Source organism: Balaenoptera ricei, chromosome 16, assembly GCF_028023285.1.
Source record: "Balaenoptera ricei isolate mBalRic1 chromosome 16, mBalRic1.hap2, whole genome shotgun sequence".
Taxonomy (NCBI): Eukaryota; Metazoa; Chordata; class Mammalia; order Artiodactyla; family Balaenopteridae; genus Balaenoptera; species Balaenoptera ricei.
The window spans coordinates 99,558,048-99,582,862 of record NC_082654.1 but is presented as its reverse complement, the minus strand read 5'-3'; positions in this window follow the sequence as shown (position 1 = coordinate 99,582,862).

Here is a 24,815-nt window from a genome sequence, read left to right as displayed (position 1 = left end):
AGAGCATTAGGGTTTCAGTTAGCAGAAGATGCAGGAGATTATCTCGGGACAGAGTCAGGTCCCAGGCCAGAGATAGTGAAAGGAAATGACCAAGGGATAACGAGAAGACCTTAGTTATTGAGAGCATCAGGGCCTTAGTTAGCAGCAGCGTGAGCGCCTTAATCAGGACAAGCGCCAGGGCTTGATGTACGGACAGCGTCAGAGCCTAACTGAGGTACAGCAACAGGGCTTAAGTGAGGCCTATCTTTAGGGCCTGAGTAAGGGACAGTATCAGGGCATGACTTAGGAGCAGCATAAAGGCCTCTGTAGGATCAGCATTAGGGTCTTCGTTAAAGCTATTATCAGGGCCTCCGTTAGGGATAGCCTCAAGGCCTCACTTAGGGACAGTGTCAGGACTTACTTTGGGAAAGTTTCAGGCCCTTGGTAAGACATGGGTCAGGCTATTAGCTCAGGATAATATCAGGTGTTCAGATATTGACGGCAGCAGGGCCTTAGTTAGAGGCAGTGTCAGGGCCTAAGTTAGGCCTAGCATCAGAGACTTTGTTAGGTACAGTGTAAGGGACTGAGTTAGGAGTAGTGTCAGGGCCTTGCTTAGGGACAGTGTCAGGGTCTGATTTAGGTGTACTGTCTGAGACCTAGTTAGGGACAGTTTTAGGGCCTGAGTTAGGATTAGTGTCAAGGCCTTATTTAGGACCAGTTTTAGGGCTTTAGTTTGGACTAGCAACAAAGCCTTTGTTAAGTATCATGTCAGGGCCTCAGTTAGGTGTAGTGTCAGGGCCATTGTTAGGGACAGTAGGCGGGCCTGACTTAGGAGAAGTTCAGGGCCTTAGCCAGGGAAAGTGTCAGGGCCTTAGTTAGGGACATTATCAGGGCCTGAATTAGCAGTAGTGTCCAAAGTCCTTAGTGAGGAGAGTAAGGAGTAAGTCAGGACTCAGGCCCTGACACTGTTCTTAAGTAAGGCCCTGACATTACCTGGAACACAGGTCCTGATCTGATTCCTATCACAGGCGCTGATGTTGGAGTTAACTAAGGCCCTGACACTGGTCCTAACTAAAGCTGTGACACTACTCTTAACTCAGGCCCTGACACTGTCCCTAACAAAGCCTCTGACACTACTCCTAAATCAGGCTCTGACACTGTCCCTAACTAAGGCCCTGACATACACCTAACTCAGGCCCTGACACTGTCTCTAACTAAGTCCCTGATACTACTCCAAACTCAGCACTGACACTGTCACTAACTAAGGCCCTGACACTATTCATAGCTCACGCCCTAACACATCTCCTAAATCATGCCCTGACAATGTCCCTAACTAAGGCCCTGACACTACTCCTATCTCAAGCAATGACATTGTCCCTAACTTAGGCCCTGACTCTACTCCTGACTCAGGCACTGACACTGGCCCTAACTTAGGCCGTGATGCTACTCCTAACTAAGCAACTGACACTGTCCCTAACTAAGGCCCGGACATTACTCCTTACTCAGGCACTGACAATGTCACTAACTAAGGCCGTGACACTACTCCCAAAATAGGCATTGAGACTGTCCCTAAATACTCCCTGACAGTACTCCCAACTCAGGCACTGACACTGTCCCTAACTAAGGCCCTGACACTACTCCCAAACTAGGCACTGACATTGTCCCTAACTAAGGCCTTGACATTACTCTCAACTCAGGCACTAACACTTTCCCTAACTAAGGACTTGACACTACTCTTAACTCAGGCCCTGGCACAATCCTTAACAAAGGCCTGCCACTACCCACAACTCTGGCACTGAGAGTGTCCCTAACTACGGCCATCACACTACTCCTAACTCAGGCACTGACGCTGTCCCTAAGTAAGGCCCTGACACTACTCCCAACGCAGGCACTGACGCTGTCCCTTACTAAGTCTCTGACACTACTCCCAACACAGGCATTGACACTGTCCCTAACTAAGGCCCTCACACTACTACTTACTTAGGCATTGACACGCTACCTAACTAAGGCCCTGAGACTACTTCTACCTCAGACCCTGACACTGTCCCTAACGAAGGGCCTGATACTACTCCCAGCACAGGCACTGACACTCTCCCTAACTAAGGCCTTGACACTACTTTTAACTCATGCCCTGATGCTGTCCCCAAAAAAGACCCTGAGACTATTCCCAAATCAGGCACTGACACTCTCCCTAACTAAGACCCTGACACTACTCCCATTGCAGCCACTGACACTGTCCCTAATGCCCTGACACTACTTCCAACTCAGGCACTGACACTGTCCCTAACTAGGCCCTGACACTACTCCCAATTCAGGCCCTGACACTGTCCCTAACTAAGGCCCTGACATAACTCCCAACTCCGGCACTGACACTTTCTCTAACTAAGGCCCTGAAACTACTCCCAACTCAGGCACTGACCCTGTCCCTAACTAGGCCCTGACACTACTCCCAACTCAGGCACTGACACTGTCCCTATCTAAGGCCCTGACATAACTCCCAACTCCGGCACTGACACTTTCTCTAACTAAGGCCCTGAAACTACTCACAGCTCAGGCACTGACCCTGTCCCTAACTAGGCCCTGACACTACTCCCAACTCAGGCACAGACACTGTCCCTAACTAAGGCCCTGACATAACTCCCAAACCCGGCACTGACACTTTCTCTAACTAAGTCCCTGAAACTACTCACAACTCAGGCCCTGACACTGTTCCTAACTACTGGTCTCAGACTACTCCTATCTTAGGCCCTGACACTATTCCTAACACAGTCACTGACACTGTCCCTAACTAAGGTCCTGAGACTATTTCTACCTCAGACCCTGACACTGTCCATAACTTAGGCCATGTCACTACTCCCAACTCAGGCACTGACGCTGTTCCTAACTAAGGGTCTGACACTACTCCAAACTGAGACACTGACACTCTTCCAAATTAAGGCCTCGACACTACTCTTAACTCAGGCCCTGACACTGTCCATAATAAAGACCCTGACAAAAATCCCAACTTAGGCACTGACAATGTCCGTAACTAAGGCCCTGACACTATTCCCATCTCAGCCACTGACACTGTCCCTAACTATGGCCCTGACACTACTCCCAACGCAAGCACTGGTGCTGTCCCTAACTAAGGCACTGGCACTACTCCCAGCTCGCCCTGGTGCTGTCCCTAACTAAGGCTCTGACACTACTCCCAATTCAGGCAATGACAGTGTCCCTAACTGAGGCAATGACACTACTCCCAACTCAAGCACTAAGGCTCTGGATCATTGTGATGACAAGCGCCATGGAGCATTGTGATGACAAGGGCCATGGAGAATTGTGATGACGGGTCCTGGAGCATTGTGGCGACAAGGGCCATGGAGCATTTTGATTTCAGGTGTCATGGGGCATTGTGATGAAAGTGGTCATGGAGCACTGTGATTAAAGTGGTCATGGAACATTGTGATAAAAGTGGTTAGGTGGCATTGTGATGAAAAGTGCTATGGAGCATTGGGATGACAGGGGTCATGGAGCATTGTGATGACAAATGCGTGGAGATTTGTGATGACGAGGACCATGGAGCATTGAGATTATAAGGATCCTGCAGCATTGTGATGACAGGGGCCATGGAGCATTTTAATGACAAGGGACATGGAGCATTGTGATGACAGAAGTCATGGAGCATTGTGGTGACCAGCGGCATGGAGCATTGTGAAGAAAGGGGTACTGTAACATTGTGAAGAAAGGGTCAAGGAGCATTTTGATTACAAGGATCATGGAGCATTGTGATGACAAGGGTCATGGAGCATTGTGATGACAAGAGTCATGGAGACTTGTGATGACAGGGGGCATGGAGCTTTGTGATTTCACAGACATGTAGCATTTTAGACAAGGGTCATGGAGCATTGTGATGAAAGGGGTCATGGAGCATTGTGATGATAAGGGCATGGAGCATTGCGAGGACAATGGCATGTAGCATTGCGATGACAAAGGTCATGGAGCATTGTGATGACAGGGGTTATGGAGCATTGTGATGACAAGGGCGTGGAGCATTGTGATGACAGTGGTCATGGAACATTGTGACGATAAGGGCATCGAGCCGAGTTAGGGACAGTCTAGCGGCCTTGGGACTAAATTCAGTGCCTGAATTAGGCACAGCATAAGGTCTTTTGTTAGCTTAAGAGGTAGGACATTAGCTCGGGACAGGGTTAGGGTAAAGGCTTGGAATCGTGTCAGGAAATGACCTAAGGAGAGTGTGAAGACCTTTGTTACTGAGACTCTCAGGGACTTATTCAGAAGCAGTGTTAGGGCTTCAGGTAGGCACAGCATCAGGGCCTGACTTAGGGAGAGCGACAGGGCCTGAGTGAGGCCTAATGTCAGGCCCTTAGCTGGGGACACTGTCAGGAAACGACTTAGGAGCAGAACCAGTGCCTTTGTTGGATCAGCTTTAGGCTCTTAGTTAAAGACATGACCGGAGCCCAAGTTAGTCACAGCGTCAAGGCCTCAGTTAGGGAAAGCTTCAGGGTCTGAGTTACAGACAGCCTCAGGTCTTCGCTTAAAGACAGCGACAGGGCTTTCTTAGGGACAGTGTCAGGACCTTGGTGAGAAATGAGTCAGGATATTAGCTCAGGAGAGTGTCAGGATTTTAGTTATTGCTGGCAGCAGGGCCTATATTAAGGACAGATTCCGGGCCTTTGTTAGATTCAGTGTCATGGCCTTCGTTAGGAGTAGTCAGGGCCTTAGTTAGGGAGAGCATTAGGGTTTCAGTTAGCAGAAGATGCAGGAGATTATCTCGGGACAGAGTCAGGTCCCAGGCCAGAGATAGTGAAAGGAAATGACCAAGGGATAACGAGAAGACCTTAGTTATTGAGAGCATCAGGGCCTTAGTTAGCAGCAGCGTGAGCGCCTTAATCAGGACAAGCGCCAGGGCTTGATGTACGGACAGCGTCAGAGCCTAACTGAGGTACAGCAACAGGGCTTAAGTGAGGCCTATCTTTAGGGCCTGAGTAAGGGACAGTATCAGGGCATGACTTAGGAGCAGCATAAAGGCCTCTGTAGGATCAGCATTAGGGTCTTCGTTAAAGCTATTATCAGGGCCTCCGTTAGGGATAGCCTCAAGGCCTCACTTAGGGACAGTGTCAGGACTTACTTTGGGAAAGTTTCAGGCCCTTGGTAAGACATGGGTCAGGCTATTAGCTCAGGATAATATCAGGTGTTCAGATATTGACGGCAGCAGGGCCTTAGTTAGAGGCAGTGTCAGGGCCTAAGTTAGGCCTAGCATCAGAGACTTTGTTAGGTACAGTGTAAGGGACTGAGTTAGGAGTAGTGTCAGGGCCTTGCTTAGGGACAGTGTCAGGGTCTGATTTAGGTGTACTGTCTGAGACCTAGTTAGGGACAGTTTTAGGGCCTGAGTTAGGATTAGTGTCAAGGCCTTATTTAGGACCAGTTTTAGGGCTTTAGTTTGGACTAGCAACAAAGCCTTTGTTAAGTATCATGTCAGGGCCTCAGTTAGGTGTAGTGTCAGGGCCATTGTTAGGGACAGTAGGCGGGCCTGACTTAGGAGAAGTTCAGGGCCTTAGCCAGGGAAAGTGTCAGGGCCTTAGTTAGGGACATTATCAGGGCCTGAATTAGCAGTAGTGTCCAAAGTCCTTAGTGAGGAGAGTAAGGAGTAAGTCAGGACTCAGGCCCTGACACTGTTCTTAAGTAAGGCCCTGACATTACCTGGAACACAGGTCCTGATCTGATTCCTATCACAGGCGCTGATGTTGGAGTTAACTAAGGCCCTGACACTGGTCCTAACTAAAGCTGTGACACTACTCTTAACTCAGGCCCTGACACTGTCCCTAACAAAGCCTCTGACACTACTCCTAAATCAGGCTCTGACACTGTCCCTAACTAAGGCCCTGACATACACCTAACTCAGGCCCTGACACTGTCTCTAACTAAGTCCCTGATACTACTCCAAACTCAGCACTGACACTGTCACTAACTAAGGCCCTGACACTATTCATAGCTCACGCCCTAACACATCTCCTAAATCATGCCCTGACAATGTCCCTAACTAAGGCCCTGACACTACTCCTATCTCAAGCAATGACATTGTCCCTAACTTAGGCCCTGACTCTACTCCTGACTCAGGCACTGACACTGGCCCTAACTTAGGCCGTGATGCTACTCCTAACTAAGCAACTGACACTGTCCCTAACTAAGGCCCGGACATTACTCCTTACTCAGGCACTGACAATGTCACTAACTAAGGCCGTGACACTACTCCCAAAATAGGCATTGAGACTGTCCCTAAATACTCCCTGACAGTACTCCCAACTCAGGCACTGACACTGTCCCTAACTAAGGCCCTGACACTACTCCCAAACTAGGCACTGACATTGTCCCTAACTAAGGCCTTGACATTACTCTCAACTCAGGCACTAACACTTTCCCTAACTAAGGACTTGACACTACTCTTAACTCAGGCCCTGGCACAATCCTTAACAAAGGCCTGCCACTACCCACAACTCTGGCACTGAGAGTGTCCCTAACTACGGCCATCACACTACTCCTAACTCAGGCACTGACGCTGTCCCTAAGTAAGGCCCTGACACTACTCCCAACGCAGGCACTGACGCTGTCCCTTACTAAGTCTCTGACACTACTCCCAACACAGGCATTGACACTGTCCCTAACTAAGGCCCTCACACTACTACTTACTTAGGCATTGACACGCTACCTAACTAAGGCCCTGAGACTACTTCTACCTCAGACCCTGACACTGTCCCTAACGAAGGGCCTGATACTACTCCCAGCACAGGCACTGACACTCTCCCTAACTAAGGCCTTGACACTACTTTTAACTCATGCCCTGATGCTGTCCCCAAAAAAGACCCTGAGACTATTCCCAAATCAGGCACTGACACTCTCCCTAACTAAGACCCTGACACTACTCCCATTGCAGCCACTGACACTGTCCCTAATGCCCTGACACTACTTCCAACTCAGGCACTGACACTGTCCCTAACTAGGCCCTGACACTACTCCCAATTCAGGCCCTGACACTGTCCCTAACTAAGGCCCTGACATAACTCCCAACTCCGGCACTGACACTTTCTCTAACTAAGGCCCTGAAACTACTCCCAACTCAGGCACTGACCCTGTCCCTAACTAGGCCCTGACACTACTCCCAACTCAGGCACTGACACTGTCCCTATCTAAGGCCCTGACATAACTCCCAACTCCGGCACTGACACTTTCTCTAACTAAGGCCCTGAAACTACTCACAGCTCAGGCACTGACCCTGTCCCTAACTAGGCCCTGACACTACTCCCAACTCAGGCACAGACACTGTCCCTAACTAAGGCCCTGACATAACTCCCAAACCCGGCACTGACACTTTCTCTAACTAAGTCCCTGAAACTACTCACAACTCAGGCCCTGACACTGTTCCTAACTACTGGTCTCAGACTACTCCTATCTTAGGCCCTGACACTATTCCTAACACAGTCACTGACACTGTCCCTAACTAAGGTCCTGAGACTATTTCTACCTCAGACCCTGACACTGTCCATAACTTAGGCCATGTCACTACTCCCAACTCAGGCACTGACGCTGTTCCTAACTAAGGGTCTGACACTACTCCAAACTGAGACACTGACACTCTTCCAAATTAAGGCCTCGACACTACTCTTAACTCAGGCCCTGACACTGTCCATAATAAAGACCCTGACAAAAATCCCAACTTAGGCACTGACAATGTCCGTAACTAAGGCCCTGACACTATTCCCATCTCAGCCACTGACACTGTCCCTAACTATGGCCCTGACACTACTCCCAACGCAAGCACTGGTGCTGTCCCTAACTAAGGCACTGGCACTACTCCCAGCTCGCCCTGGTGCTGTCCCTAACTAAGGCTCTGACACTACTCCCAATTCAGGCAATGACAGTGTCCCTAACTGAGGCAATGACACTACTCCCAACTCAAGCACTAAGGCTCTGGATCATTGTGATGACAAGCGCCATGGAGCATTGTGATGACAAGGGCCATGGAGAATTGTGATGACGGGTCCTGGAGCATTGTGGCGACAAGGGCCATGGAGCATTTTGATTTCAGGTGTCATGGGGCATTGTGATGAAAGTGGTCATGGAGCACTGTGATTAAAGTGGTCATGGAACATTGTGATAAAAGTGGTTAGGTGGCATTGTGATGAAAAGTGCTATGGAGCATTGGGATGACAGGGGTCATGGAGCATTGTGATGACAAATGCGTGGAGATTTGTGATGACGAGGACCATGGAGCATTGAGATTATAAGGATCCTGCAGCATTGTGATGACAGGGGCCATGGAGCATTTTAATGACAAGGGACATGGAGCATTGTGATGACAGAAGTCATGGAGCATTGTGGTGACCAGCGGCATGGAGCATTGTGAAGAAAGGGGTACTGTAACATTGTGAAGAAAGGGTCAAGGAGCATTTTGATTACAAGGATCATGGAGCATTGTGATGACAAGGGTCATGGAGCATTGTGATGACAAGAGTCATGGAGACTTGTGATGACAGGGGGCATGGAGCTTTGTGATTTCACAGACATGTAGCATTTTAGACAAGGGTCATGGAGCATTGTGATGAAAGGGGTCATGGAGCATTGTGATGATAAGGGCATGGAGCATTGCGAGGACAATGGCATGTAGCATTGCGATGACAAAGGTCATGGAGCATTGTGATGACAGGGGTTATGGAGCATTGTGATGACAAGGGCGTGGAGCATTGTGATGACAGTGGTCATGGAACATTGTGACGATAAGGGCATCGAGCCGAGTTAGGGACAGTCTAGCGGCCTTGGGACTAAATTCAGTGCCTGAATTAGGCACAGCATAAGGTCTTTTGTTAGCTTAAGAGGTAGGACATTAGCTCGGGACAGGGTTAGGGTAAAGGCTTGGAATCGTGTCAGGAAATGACCTAAGGAGAGTGTGAAGACCTTTGTTACTGAGACTCTCAGGGACTTATTCAGAAGCAGTGTTAGGGCTTCAGGTAGGCACAGCATCAGGGCCTGACTTAGGGAGAGCGACAGGGCCTGAGTGAGGCCTAATGTCAGGCCCTTAGCTGGGGACACTGTCAGGAAACGACTTAGGAGCAGAACCAGTGCCTTTGTTGGATCAGCTTTAGGCTCTTAGTTAAAGACATGACCGGAGCCCAAGTTAGTCACAGCGTCAAGGCCTCAGTTAGGGAAAGCTTCAGGGTCTGAGTTACAGACAGCCTCAGGTCTTCGCTTAAAGACAGCGACAGGGCTTTCTTAGGGACAGTGTCAGGACCTTGGTGAGAAATGAGTCAGGATATTAGCTCAGGAGAGTGTCAGGATTTTAGTTATTGCTGGCAGCAGGGCCTATATTAAGGACAGATTCCGGGCCTTTGTTAGATTCAGTGTCATGGCCTTCGTTAGGAGTAGTCAGGGCCTTAGTTAGGGAGAGCATTAGGGTTTCAGTTAGCAGAAGATGCAGGAGATTATCTCGGGACAGAGTCAGGTCCCAGGCCAGAGATAGTGAAAGGAAATGACCAAGGGATAACGAGAAGACCTTAGTTATTGAGAGCATCAGGGCCTTAGTTAGCAGCAGCGTGAGCGCCTTAATCAGGACAAGCACCAGGGCTTGATGTACGGACAGCGTCAGAGCCTAACTGAGGTACAGCAACAGGGCTTAAGTGAGGCCTATCTTTAGGGCCTGAGTAAGGGACAGTATCAGGGCATGACTTAGGAGCAGCATAAAGGCCTCTGTAGGATCAGCATTAGGGTCTTCGTTAAAGCTATTATCAGGGCCTCCGTTAGGGATAGCCTCAAGGCCTCACTTAGGGACAGTGTCAGGACTTACTTTGGGAAAGTTTCAGGCCCTTGGTAAGACATGGGTCAGGCTATTAGCTCAGGATAATATCAGGTGTTCAGATATTGACGGCAGCAGGGCCTTAGTTAGAGGCAGTGTCAGGGCCTAAGTTAGGCCTAGCATCAGAGGCTTTGTTAGGTACAGTGTAAGGGACTGAGTTAGGAGTAGTGTCAGGGCCTTGCTTAGGGACAGTGTCAGGGTCTGATTTAGGTGTACTGTCTGAGACCTAGTTAGGGACAGTTTTAGGGCCTGAGTTAGGATTAGTGTCAAGGCCTTATTTAGGACCAGTTTTAGGGCTTTAGTTTGGACTAGCAACAAAGCCTTTGTTAAGTATCATGTCAGGGCCTCAGTTAGGTGTAGTGTCAGGGCCATTGTTAGGGACAGTAGGCGGGCCTGACTTAGGAGAAGTTCAGGGCCTTAGCCAGGGAAAGTGTCAGGGCCTTAGTTAGGGACATTATCAGGGCCTGAATTAGCAGTAGTGTCCAAAGTCCTTAGTGAGGAGAGTAAGGAGTAAGTCAGGACTCAGGCCCTGACACTGTTCTTAAGTAAGGCCCTGACATTACCTGGAACACAGGTCCTGATCTGATTCCTATCACAGGCGCTGATGTTGGAGTTAACTAAGGCCCTGACACTGGTCCTAACTAAAGCTGTGACACTACTCTTAACTCAGGCCCTGACACTGTCCCTAACAAAGCCTCTGACACTACTCCTAAATCAGGCTCTGACACTGTCCCTAACTAAGGCCCTGACATACACCTAACTCAGGCCCTGACACTGTCTCTAACTAAGTCCCTGATACTACTCCAAACTCAGCACTGACACTGTCACTAACTAAGGCCCTGACACTATTCATAGCTCACGCCCTAACACATCTCCTAAATCATGCCCTGACAATGTCCCTAACTAAGGCCCTGACACTACTCCTATCTCAAGCAATGACATTGTCCCTAACTTAGGCCCTGACTCTACTCCTGACTCAGGCACTGACACTGGCCCTAACTTAGGCCGTGATGCTACTCCTAACTAAGCAACTGACACTGTCCCTAACTAAGGCCCGGACATTACTCCTTACTCAGGCACTGACAATGTCACTAACTAAGGCCGTGACACTACTCCCAAAATAGGCATTGAGACTGTCCCTAAATACTCCCTGACAGTACTCCCAACTCAGGCACTGACACTGTCCCTAACTAAGGCCCTGACACTACTCCCAAACTAGGCACTGACATTGTCCCTAACTAAGGCCTTGACATTACTCTCAACTCAGGCACTAACACTTTCCCTAACTAAGGACTTGACACTACTCTTAACTCAGGCCCTGGCACAGTCCCTAACAAAGGCCTGCCACTACCCCCAACTCTGGCACTGAGAGTGTCCCTAACTACGGCCATCACACTACTCCTAACTCAGGCACTGACGCTGTCCCTAAGTAAGGCCCTGACACTACTCCCAACGCAGGCACTGACGCTGTCCCTTACTAAGTCTCTGACACTACTCCCAACACAGGCATTGACACTGTCCCTAACTAAGGCCCTCACACTACTACTTACTTAGGCATTGACACGCTACCTAACTAAGGCCCTGAGACTATTTCTACCTCAGACCCTGACACTGTCCCTAACGAAGGGCCTGATACTACTCCCAACACAGGCACTGACATACTCCCTAACTAAGGCCTTGACACTACTTTTAACTCATGCCCTGATGCTGTCCACAAAAAAGACCCTGAGACTATTCCCAACTCAGGCACTGACACTCTCCCTAACTAAGACCCTGACACTATTCCCGTCGCAGCCACTGACACTGTCCCTAATGCCCTGACACTACTTCCAACTCAGGCACTGACACTGTCCCTAACTAGGCCCTGACACTACTCCCAACTCAGGCCCTGACACTGTCCCTAACTAAGGCCCTGACATAACTCCCAACTCCGGCACTGACACTTTCTCTAACTAAGGCCCTGAAACTACTCCCAACTCAGGCACTGACCCTGTCCCTAACTAGGACCCGACACTACTGCCAACTCAGGCACTGACACTGTCCCTATCTAAGGCCCTGACATAACTCCCAACTCCGGCACTGACACTTTCCCTAACTAAGGCCCTGAAACTACTCACAACTCAGGCACTGACCCTGTCCCTAACTAGGCCCTGACACTACTCCCAACTCAGGCACTGACACTGTCCCTAACTAAGGCCCTGACATAACTCCCAAACCCGGCACTGACACTTTCTCTAACTAAGGCCCTGAAGCTACTCACAACTCAGGCCCTGACACTGTTCCTAACTACCGGTCTCAGACTACTCCTAACTTAGGCCCTGACACTATTCCTAACACAGTCACTGACACTGTCCCTAACTAAGGTCCTGAGACTATTTCTACCTCAGACCCTGACACTGTCCATAACTTAGGCCATGTCACTACTCCCAACTCAGGCACTGACGCTGTTCCTAACTAAGGGTCTGACACTACTCCAAACTGAGACACTGACACTCTTCCAAATTAAGGCCTTGACACTACTCTTAACTCAGGCCCTGACACTGTCCATAATAAAGACCCTGACAAAAATCCCAACTTAGGCACTGACAATGTCCGTAACTAAGGCCCTGACACTATTCCCATCTCAGCCACTGACACTGTCCCTAACTATGGCCCTGACACTACTCCCAACGCAAGCACTGGTGCTGTCCCTAACTAAGGCACTGGCACTACTCCCAGCTCGCCCTGGCGCTGTCCCTAACTAAGACTCTGACACTACTCCCAATTCAGGCAATGACAGTGTCCCTAACTGAGGCAATGATACTACTCCCAACTCAAGCACTAAGGCTCTGGATCATTGTGATGACAAGCGCCATGGAGCATTGTGATGACAAGGGCCATGGAGAATTGTGATGACGGGTCCTGGAGCATTGTGGCGACAAGGGCCATGGAGCATTTTGATTTCAGGTGTCATGGGGCATTGTGATGAAAGTGGTCATGGAGCACTGTGATTAAAGTGGTCATGGAACATTGTGATAAAAGTGGTTAGGTAGCATTGTGATGAAAAGTGCTATGGAGCATTGGGATGACAGGGGTCATGGAGCATTGTGATGACAAATGCGTGGAGATTTGTGATGACGAGGACCATGGAGCATTGAGATTATAAGGATCCTGCAGCATTGTGATGACAGGGGCCATGGAGCATTTTAATGACAAGGGACATGGAGCATTGTGATGACAGAAGTCATGGAGCATTGTGGTGACCAGCGGCATGGAGCATTGTGAAGAAAGGGGTACTGTAACATTGTGAAGAAAGGGTCAAGGAGCATTTTGATTACAAGGATCATGGAGCATTGTGATGACAAGGGTCATGGAGCATTGTGATGACAAGAGTCATGGAGACTTGTGATGACAGGGGGCATGGAGCTTTGTGATTTCACAGACATGTAGCATTTTAGACAAGGGTCATGGAGCATTGTGATGAAAGGGGTCATGGAGCATTGTGATGATAAGGGCATGGAGCATTGCGAGGACAATGGCATGTAGCATTGCGATGACAAAGGTCATGGAGCATTGTGATGACAGGGGTTATGGAGCATTGTGATGACAAGGGCGTGGAGCATTGTGATGACAGTGGTCATGGAACATTGTGACGATAAGGGCATCGAGCCGAGTTAGGGACAGTCTAGCGGCCTTGGGACTAAATTCAGTGCCTGAATTAGGCACAGCATAAGGTCTTTTGTTAGCTTAAGAGGTAGGACATTAGCTCGGGACAGGGTTAGGGTAAAGGCTTGGAATCGTGTCAGGAAATGACCTAAGGAGAGTGTGAAGACCTTTGTTACTGAGACTCTCAGGGACTTATTCAGAAGCAGTGTTAGGGCTTCAGGTAGGCACAGCATCAGGGCCTGACTTAGGGAGAGCGACAGGGCCTGAGTGAGGCCTAATGTCAGGCCCTTAGCTGGGGACACTGTCAGGAAATAACTTAGGAGCAGAACCAGTGCCTTTGTTGGATCAGCTTTAGGCTCTTAGTTAAAGACATGACCGGAGCCCAAGTTAGTCACAGCGTCAAGGTCTCAGTTAGGGAAAGCTTCAGGGTCTGAGTTACAGACAGCCTCAGGTCTTCACTTAAAGACAGCGACAGGGCTTTCTTAGGGTCAGTGTCAGGACCTTGGTTAGAAATGAGTCAGGATATTAGCTCAGGAGAGTGTCAGGATTTTAGTTATTGCTGGCAGCAGGGCCTATATTAAGGACAGATTCCGGGCCTTTGTTAGATTCAGTGTCATGGCCTTCGTTAGGAGTAGTCAGGGCCTTAGTTAGGGAGAGCATTAGGGTTTCAGTTAGCAGAAGATGCAGGAGATTATCTCGGGACAGAGTCAGGTCCCAGGCCAGAGATAGTGAAAGGAAATGACCAAGGGATAACGAGAAGACCTTAGTTATTGAGAGCATCAGGGCCTTAGTTAGCAGCAGCGTGAGAGCCTTAATCAGGACCAGCGCCAGGACTTGATGTACGGACAGCGTCAGAGCCTAACTGAGGTACAGCAACAGGGCCTAAGTGAGGCCTATCTTTAGGGCCTGAGTAAGGGACAGTATCAGGGCATGACTTAGGAGCAGCATAAAGGCCTCTGTAGGATCAGCATTAGGGTCTTCGTTAAAGCTATTATCAGGGCCTCCATTATGGATAGCCTCAAGGCCTCACTTAGGGACAGCGTCAGGGCTTACTTTGGGAAAGTTTCAGGCCCTTGGTAAGACATGGGTCAGGCTATTAGCTCAGGATAATATCAGGTGTTCAGATATTGACGGCAGCAGGGCCGTAGTTAGAGGCAGTGTCAGGGCCTAAGTTAGGACTAGCATCAGAGACTTTGTTAGGTACAGTGTCAGTGAATGAGTTAGGTGTAGTGTCAGAGCCTTAGTTGGGGACAGTGTCAGGGCCTGCATTAGGACGAGCCTCCAGGCCTCAGTTAGGGACAGGTTCACGGCCTCGGACCTAAATTCAGGGCCTCATTTAGGGACAGAATCAGGGATTTAGCTAGCATAAGGGGATCTACAGCTGAAAGCAACCTGAACACCACCACAAGCAGATGCAGAAGTGAACCATGCACGCTCCTATGAAGGAATATCCCACAGCAGTTGAGTACATTTTGTTTAAAGTTAGTAACACTATAAAAATTATGTTTTGAAGAAAACTATATTCAGAAGATGAAAGAATCTCGTTCTAAAGAATCTCTTTAGCTAATCTCGACATTAGCTAAAGAGAAGGTTAGGTTAAGGTCTAGGGAGAGTGTCAGGAAATGACCTAGGATAGTGTCAAGACCTTAGTTACTTAGCACATCAGGACCTAATTTAGGAGCAGTGAGTGTCAGGGCTTCGGGTAGGAACAGCGTCAGAGCCTGACTTAGGGAGTGGGACAGGGCCTGAGTGAGGCCTAGCGTCAGGGCCTTAGCTAGAGACAGTGTCAGGGCATGACTTAGGAGCAGCCTAAGAGCCACGGTAGGATCAGCCTCAGGGGCTATGTGAAAGATATTATCAGGGCCTCTGTTAGGGACAGCCTCAAGGCCTCACTTAGAGACAGCATCAGGGCTTCCTTAGGGACAGTTTCAGGACCTTGGTAAGAGATGGGTCAAGAAATTAGCTCAGGATAGTGTCAGGACTTTAGATACTGACGGCAGCAGGGCCTTAGTTAGGGACAGTGTCAGGCCCTGAATTAGGACGAACATCGAGGCCTTAGGTACGGACAGGGTCACAGCCTCGAGAGTAATTTTAGGCCCTTAGTTAAGGACAGCAGCAGGGCTGTAGTTAGCATAAGAGGCACGACATTTGCTAGGGACAGGGTCAGGTTATGGTCTAGGGATAGTGTCAGGAAAGGACCTAAGCATAGTGTCAAAACCTTAGTTACTGAGAGTATCAGATCCTTATTTAGAACCAGTGTCAGGGCTTCAGGTAGGGACAGCATCAGAGCCTGACTTAGGGAGAGCGACAGGGCCTGAGTGAGGCCTAGCGTCTGGCCCTTAGCTGAGGATACTGTCAGGGTATGACTTAGGAACAGAATCAGCGCCTCTGTTGGATCAGCCTTAGCGTCTTTGTTACAGATATGATCAGGGCCTGACTTAGTCACAGCTTCAAGGCCTCAGTTAGGGAAAGCTTCAGGACCTGAGTTAGGGACAGCCTCAGTTCTTAACATAGGGACAGCGACAGGGCTTTCTTAGGGACAGTGTCAGCACCTTGGTTAGAAATATGTCAGGATATTAGCTCAGGCTAGTGTCCAGTTTTTAGTTATTGCTGACAGCAGGGCCTATATTAGGGGCAAATTCTGAGCCTTACTTAGAGACAGTGTCAGGGCCTGAGTTAGGACTAGCATCAGAGCCCTTGTAAAGTACAGTGTCAGGGACTGAGTTAGGTGTAGTGTCAGGGCTTTAGTTAGGGACAGTGTCAGCGCCTCAGTTAGGATGAGCCTCCAACCTCAGTTAGGGACAGGTTGACGGCCTCGGGACTAATTTCAGGCTCTTAGTTAGAGACAGCATCAGGGATTTACTTAGCATAAGAGGCTCGACAATAGCTAAAGACAAGTTTAGGTTAAGATCTAGGGATAGTGTCAGGAAATGACCTAGGGATAGTGTCAAGACCATAGCTAATTAGAGCATCAGTGCCTAATTTAGGCCCAGTGTCCGGGCTTCAGGTAGGGACAGAGTCTTAGCCTGACGTAGGGAGAGCGACAGGGCCTGAGTGATGCCTAGAGTCAGGGCCTTAGCTACGGACAGCGTCAGGGCATGACATAGGATCAACATAAGGGTCTCTGTAAGATCAGCATTAGAGTTTAGTTAAAGACATTATCAGGACCTCTGTGAGGGACAGCCTCAGGGCCTCACTTAGGGACAGTGTCAGGGCTAACGTTGGGAGAGTTTCAGGACCTTGGTAAGACATGGGTCAGGATATTAGCTCAGGATAATGTCAGGACTTTAGATATTGATGGTAGCAGCGCCTACGTTAGGGAAAGTTTCAAGGCGTTAGTTAGGAGTAGAGGGCCTCTGATAGGTCCAGTGTCAGATCCTCAGTTAGCAATAGTGTTAGGGCCTTAGTTAGGGACAGTGTCAGGGCCGGATGTAGGGCGAGCATCTAGGCCTTAGTTCGGGACAGTTTCATGGTCTTGGGACTAAATTCAGTGCCTGAGGTAGGCACAGCCTAAGGGCTTCAGTTAGCATAAGAGGCAGGACATTAGCTAGTGACCGTGTCAGTTTAACATCTAGGGATAGTGTCAGGAAATGACCTAAGGAAAGTGTGAAGACCTTTGTTACGGAGACTCTCAGGGCCTTATTCAGAACCAGTGTTAGGGCTTCAGGTAGGGAGAGCATCAGAGCCTGACTTAGGGAGAGCGTTAGGGTTTGAGTGAGGCCTAGCATCAGACACTTAGTGGGGGACACTATCGGGGCATGACTTAGGAGCAGCATCAGGGCTTCTGTTGGATCAGCCTTAGGGTCTTAGTTAAAGACATGATCAGGGTCTGAGTTAGTCACAGCATCAAGGCCTGAGTTAGGTAGGGAAAGCTTCAGGGCCTCACTTAGGGACAGCGTCAGGGCTTACTTTGGGACAGTTTCAGGACCTTGGTAAGACATGGGTCAGGTTATTAGCTCCGGATAATGTCAGGACTTTAGATGTTGATGGCAGCAGCCCTTAGTTAGAGACAGTGTCAGGCCCTGAGTTACGACTAGCATCAGAGCCTTTGTTAGATACAATGTACGGGACTGAATTAGGAGTAGAGTCAGGGCCTTAGTTAGTGACAGTGTCAGGGCCTGACTTAGGGAGAGCGACAGGGCCTGAGTGAGGCTTAGCATCAGGCCCTTAGCTGGGCACACTTTCAGGGCATGACTTTGGAGCAGCATCAGCGTCTTTGCTGGATCAGCATTAAGGTCTTCGTTAGGTACATGATCAGGGCCTGAATTAGTCACAGCTTCAAGGCTTCAGTTCAGGAAAGCTTCAGGGCCTGAGTTAGGGACAGCCTCAGGTCTTCACTTAGGGACAGCATCAGGGCTTACTTTGGGACAGTTTCAGGACCTTGGAAAAACATAGGTCAGGATATTAGCTCAGGATAATGTCAGGACTTTTGATAGTGATGGCAGCAGGGTCTTAGTTACAGACGGTTTCAGGGCCTGAGTTAGGCCTAGCATCAGAGACTTTGTTAGGTACAGTGTAAGGGACTGAGTTAAGAGTAGTGTCAGGGCCTTGCTTAGGGACAGTGTCAGGGTCTGATTTAGGTGTACTGTCTGAGACCTAGTTAGGGACAGTGCTAGGGCCTGAGTTAGGATTAGTGTCAAGGCCTTATTTAGGACCAATTTCAGGGCCTTAGTTTGGACTAGCATCAGAGCCATTGTTAGGAATCGTATGAGGGCCTGAGTTAGGCATACTATCAGGGCCTTAGTTAGGGACAGTTTTAGGGCCTGAGTTAGGATTAGTGTCAAGGCCTTATTTAGGACCAATTTTAGGGCTTTAGTTTGGACTAGCAACAAAGCCTTTGTTAGGTATCATGTCGGGGCATCAGGTAGGTGTAGTGTCAGGGCCATTGTTAGGGACAGTATGAGGGCCTGACTTAGGAGAAGTTCAGGGCCTTAGCCAAGGAAAGTGTCAGGACCTTAGTTAGGGACAATATCAGGGCCTGAATTAGCAGTAGTGTCCAAAGTCCTTAGTGAGGAGAGTAAGGAGTAAGTCAGGACTCAGGCCCTGACACTGTTCTTAAATAAGGCCCTGACATTACCTGGAACACAGGTCCTGATCTGATTCCTATCATAGGCGCTGATGTTGGACTTAACTAAGGCCCTGACACTGGTCCTAACTAAAGCTGTGACACTACTCTTAACTCAGGCCCTGACACTGTCCCTAACAAAGCCTCTGACACTACTCCTAAATCAGGCACTGACACAGTCCCTAACTAAGGCCCTGACATACACCTAACTCAGGCCCTAACACTGTCTCTATCTAAGGCCCTGATACTACTCCAAACTCAGCACTGACACTGTCACTAACTAAGGCCCTGACACTCTTCATAGCTCACGCCCTAACACAACTCCTAAATCATGCCCTGACAATGTCCCTAACTAAGGCCCTGACACTACTCCTATCTCAAGCAATGACACTGTCCTTAACTTAAGCCCTGACTCTACTCCTGACTCAGGCACTGACACTACTCCTAACTAAGCAACTGACACTGTCCCTAACTAAGGCTCGGACACTACTCCTTACTCAGGCACTGACAATGTCACTAACTACGGCCGTGACACTACTCCCAAAATAGGCACTGAGACTGTCCCGAAATACGCCCTGACAGTACTCCCAAATCAGGCACTGACACTGTCCCTAAGGCCCTAACACTACTCCCAAACTAGGCACTGACTTTGTCCCTAACTAAAGCCTTGACATTACTCTCAACTCAGGCACTAACACTGTCCCTAACTAAGGACTTGACGCTACTCTTAACTCACGCCCTGGCACAGTCTCTAACAAAGACCTGCCACTACCCCCAACTCTGGCACTGAGAGTGTCCCTAACTACGGCCATCACACTACTCCTTACTCAGTCACTGACGCTGTCCCTAAGTAAGGCCTTGACACTACTCCCAACACAGGCATTGACACTGTCCCTAACTAAGGCCCTCACACTACTAATTACTTAGGCACTGACACGCTACCTAACTAAGGCCCTGAGACTACTTCTACCTCAGACCCTGACACTGTCCCTAACGAAGGGCCTGATACTACTCCCAACACAGGCACTGACACTCTCCCTAACTAAGGCCTTGACACTACTTTTAACTCATGCCCTGATGCTGTCCCCAAAAAAGACCCTGAGACTATTCCCAACTCAGGCACTGACACTCTCCCTAACTAAGACCCTGACACTACTCCCATCGCAGCCACTGACACTGTCCCTAATGCCCTGACACTACTTCCAACTCAGGCACTGACACTCTCCATAACTAGGCCCTGACACTAGTCACAACTCAGGCACTGACACTGTCCCTAACTAAGGCCCTGACATAATTCCCAACTCCGGCACTGACACTTTCTCTAACTAAGGCCCTGAAACTACTCACAACTCAGGCATTGACCCTGTTCCTAACTAGGCCCTGACACTACTCCCAACTCACGCACTTACACTGTCCCTAACTAAGGCCCTGACATAACTCCCAACTCCAGCACTGACACTTTCTCTAACTAAGGCCCTGAAAGTACTCACAACTCAGGCCCTGACACTGTTCCTAACTACCGGTCTCAGACTACTCCTAACCTAGGCCCTGACACTATTCCTAACACAGTCACTGACACTGTCCCTAACTAAGGTCCTGAGACTATTCCTAACTCAGACCCTGACACTGTCCATAATTTAAGCCATGTCACTACTCCCAACTCAGGCACTGACGCTGTTAATAACTAAGGGTCTGACACTACTCCAAACTGAGACACTGACACTCTTCCAAATTAAGACCTTGACACTACTCTTATCTCAGGACCTGACACTGTCCATAATAAAGACCCTGACAAAAATCCCAACTTAGGCACTGACAATGTCCGTAACTAAGGCCCTGACACTATTCCCATCTCAGCCACTGACACTGTCCCTAACTATGGCCCTGACACTACTCCCAATGCAAGCACTGGCGCTGTCTCTAACTAAGGCACTGGCACTACTCCCAATTCAGGCAATGACAGTGTCCCTAACTGAGGCAATGATACTACTACCAACTCAATCACTAAGGCTCTGGATCATTGTGATGACAAGCGCCATGGAGCATTGTGATGACAAGGGCCATGGAGAATTGTGATGACGGGTCCTGGAGTATTGTGGTGACAAGGGCCATGGAGCATTTTGATTACAGGGGTCATGGGGCATTGTGATGAAAGTGGTCATGGAGCACTGTGATTAAAGTGGTCATGGAACATTGTGATAAAAGTGGTCATGTAGCATAGTGATGAAAAGTGCTATGGAGCATTGGGATGACAGGGGTCATGGAGCATTGTGATGACAAATGCGTGGAGATTTGTGATGACGAGGACCATGGAGCATTGAGATTATAAGCATCATGCAGCATTGTGATGACAGGGGCCATGGAGCATTTCAATGACAAGAGACATGGAGCATTGTGATGACAGAAGTCATGGAGCATTGTGGTGACCAGCGGCATGGAGCATTGTGAAGAAAGGGGTACTGTAACATTGTGAAGAAAGGGTCAAGGAGCATTTTGATTACAAGGATCATGGAGCATTGTGATGACAAGGGTCATGGAGCATTGTGATGACAAGAGTCATGGAGACTTGTGATGACAGGGGGCATGGAGCTTTGTGATTTCACAGACATGTAGCATTTTAGACAAGGGTCATTGAGCATTGTGATGATAAGGGCATGGAGCATTGCGAGGACAATGGCATGTAGCATTGCGATGACAAAGGTCATGGAGCATTGTGATGACAGGGGTTATGGAGCATTGTGATGACAAGGGCGTGGAGCATTGTGATGACAGTGGTCATGGAACATTGTGACGATAAGGGCATCGAGCCGAGTTAGGGACAGTCTAGCGGCCTTGGGACTAAATTCAGTGCCTGAATTAGGCACAGCATAAGGTCTTTTGTTAGCTTAAGAGGTAGGACATTAGCTCGGGACAGGGTTAGGGTAAAGGCTTGGAATCGTGTCAGGAAATGACCTAAGGAGAGTGTGAAGACCTTTGTTACTGAGACTCTCAGGGACTTATTCAGAAGCAGTGTTAGGGCTTCAGGTAGGCACAGCATCAGGGCCTGACTTAGGGAGAGCGACAGGGCCTGAGTGAGGCCTAATGTCAGGCCCTTAGCTGGGGACACTGTCAGGAAACGACTTAGGAGCAGAACCAGTGCCTTTGTTGGATCAGCTTTAGGCTCTTAGTTAAAGACATGACCGGAGCCCAAGTTAGTCACAGCGTCAAGGCCTCAGTTAGGGAAAGCTTCAGGGTCTGAGTTACAGACAGCCTCAGGTCTTCGCTTAAAGACAGCGACAGGGCTTTCTTAGGGACAGTGTCAGGACCTTGGTGAGAAATGAGTCAGGATATTAGCTCAGGAGAGTGTCAGGATTTTAGTTATTGCTGGCAGCAGGGCCTATATTAAGGACAGATTCCGGGCCTTTGTTAGATTCAGTGTCATGGCCTTCGTTAGGAGTAGTCAGGGCCTTAGTTAGGGAGAGCATTAGGGTTTCAGTTAGCAGAAGATGCAGGAGATTATCTCGGGACAGAGTCAGGTCCCAGGCCAGAGATAGTGAAAGGAAATGACCAAGGGATAACGAGAAGACCTTAGTTATTGAGAGCATCAGGGCCTTAGTTAGCAGCAGCGTGAGCGCCTTAATCAGGACAAGCGCCAGGGCTTGATGTACGGACAGCGTCAGAGCCTAACTGAGGTACAGCAACAGGGCTTAAGTGAGGCCTATCTTTAGGGCCTGAGTAAGGGACAGTATCAGGGCATGACTTAGGAGCAGCATAAAGGCCTCTGTAGGATCAGCATTAGGGTCTTCGTTAAAGCTATTATCAGGGCCTCCGTTAGGGATAGCCTCAAGGCCTCACTTAGGGACAGTGTCAGGACTTACTTTGGGAAAGTTTCAGGCCCTTGGTAAGACATGGGTCAGGCTATTAGCTCAGGATAATATCAGGTGTTCAGATATTGACGGCAGCAGGGCCTTAGTTAGAGGCAGTGTCAGGGCCTAAGTTAGGCCTAGCATCAGAGACTTTGTTAGGTACAGTGTAAGGGACTGAGTTAGGAGTAGTGTCAGGGCCTTGCTTAGGGACAGTGTCAGGGTCTGATTTAGGTGTACTGTCTGAGACCTAGTTAGGGACAGTTTTAGGGCCTGAGTTAGGATTAGTGTCAAGGCCTTATTTAGGACCAGTTTTAGGGCTTTAGTTTGGACTAGCAACAAAGCCTTTGTTAAGTATCATGTCAGGGCCTCAGTTAGGTGTAGTGTCAGGGCCATTGTTAGGGACAGTAGGCGGGCCTGACTTAGGAGAAGTTCAGGGCCTTAGCCAGGGAAAGTGTCAGGGCCTTAGTTAGGGACATTATCAGGGCCTGAATTAGCAGTAGTGTCCAAAGTCCTTAGTGAGGAGAGTAAGGAGTAAGTCAGGACTCAGGCCCTGACACTGTTCTTAAGTAAGGCCCTGACATTACCTGGAACACAGGTCCTGATCTGATTCCTATCACAGGCGCTGATGTTGGAGTTAACTAAGGCCCTGACACTGGTCCTAACTAAAGCTGTGACACTACTCTTAACTCAGGCCCTGACACTGTCCCTAACAAAGCCTCTGACACTACTCCTAAATCAGGCTCTGACACTGTCCCTAACTAAGGCCCTGACATACACCTAACTCAGGCCCTGACACTGTCTCTAACTAAGTCCCTGATACTACTCCAAACTCAGCACTGACACTGTCACTAACTAAGGCCCTGACACTATTCATAGCTCACGCCCTAACACATCTCCTAAATCATGCCCTGACAATGTCCCTAACTAAGGCCCTGACACTACTCCTATCTCAAGCAATGACATTGTCCCTAACTTAGGCCCTGACTCTACTCCTGACTCAGGCACTGACACTGGCCCTAACTTAGGCCGTGATGCTACTCCTAACTAAGCAACTGACACTGTCCCTAACTAAGGCCCGGACATTACTCCTTACTCAGGCACTGACAATGTCACTAACTAAGGCCGTGACACTACTCCCAAAATAGGCATTGAGACTGTCCCTAAATACTCCCTGACAGTACTCCCAACTCAGGCACTGACACTGTCCCTAACTAAGGCCCTGACACTACTCCCAAACTAGGCACTGACATTGTCCCTAACTAAGGCCTTGACATTACTCTCAACTCAGGCACTAACACTTTCCCTAACTAAGGACTTGACACTACTCTTAACTCAGGCCCTGGCACAGTCCCTAACAAAGGCCTGCCACTACCCCCAACTCTGGCACTGAGAGTGTCCCTAACTACGGCCATCACACTACTCCTAACTCAGGCACTGACGCTGTCCCTAAGTAAGGCCCTGACACTACTCCCAACGCAGGCACTGACGCTGTCCCTTACTAAGTCTCTGACACTACTCCCAACACAGGCATTGACACTGTCCCTAACTAAGGCCCTCACACTACTACTTACTTAGGCATTGACACGCTACCTAACTAAGGCCCTGAGACTATTTCTACCTCAGACCCTGACACTGTCCATAACGAAGGGCCTGATACTACTCCCAACACAGGCACTGACACACTCCCTAACTAAGGCCTTGACACTACTTTTAACTCATGCCCTGATGCTGTCCACAAAAAAGACCCTGAGACTATTCCCAACTCAGGCACTGACACTCTCCCTAACTAAGACCCTGACACTATTCCCATCGCAGCCACTGACACTGTCCCTAATGCCCTGACACTACTTCCAACTCAGGCACTGACACTGTCCCTAACTAGGCCCTGACACTACTCCCAACTCAGGCCCTGACACTGTCCCTAACTAAGGCCCTGACATAACTCCCAACTCCGGCACTGACACTTTCTCTAACTAAGGCCCTGAAACTACTCCCAACTCAGGCACTGACCCTGTCCCTAACTAGGACCCGACACTACTGCCAACTCAGGCACTGACACTGTCCCTATCTAAGGCCCTGACATAACTCCCAACTCCGGCACTGACACTTTCCCTAACTAAGGCCCTGAAACTACTCACAACTCAGGCACTGACCCTGTCCCTAACTAGGCCCTGACACTACTCCCAACTCAGGCACTGACACTGTCCCTAACTAAGGCCCTGACATAACTCCCAAACCCGGCACTGACACTTTCTCTAACTAAGGCCCTGAAGCTACTCACAACTCAGGCCCTGACACTGTTCCTAACTACCGGTCTCAGACTACTCCTAACTTAGGCCCTGACACTATTCCTAACACAGTCACTGACACTGTCCCTAACTAAGGTCCTGAGACTATTTCTACCTCAGACCCTGACACTGTCCATAACTTAGGCCAT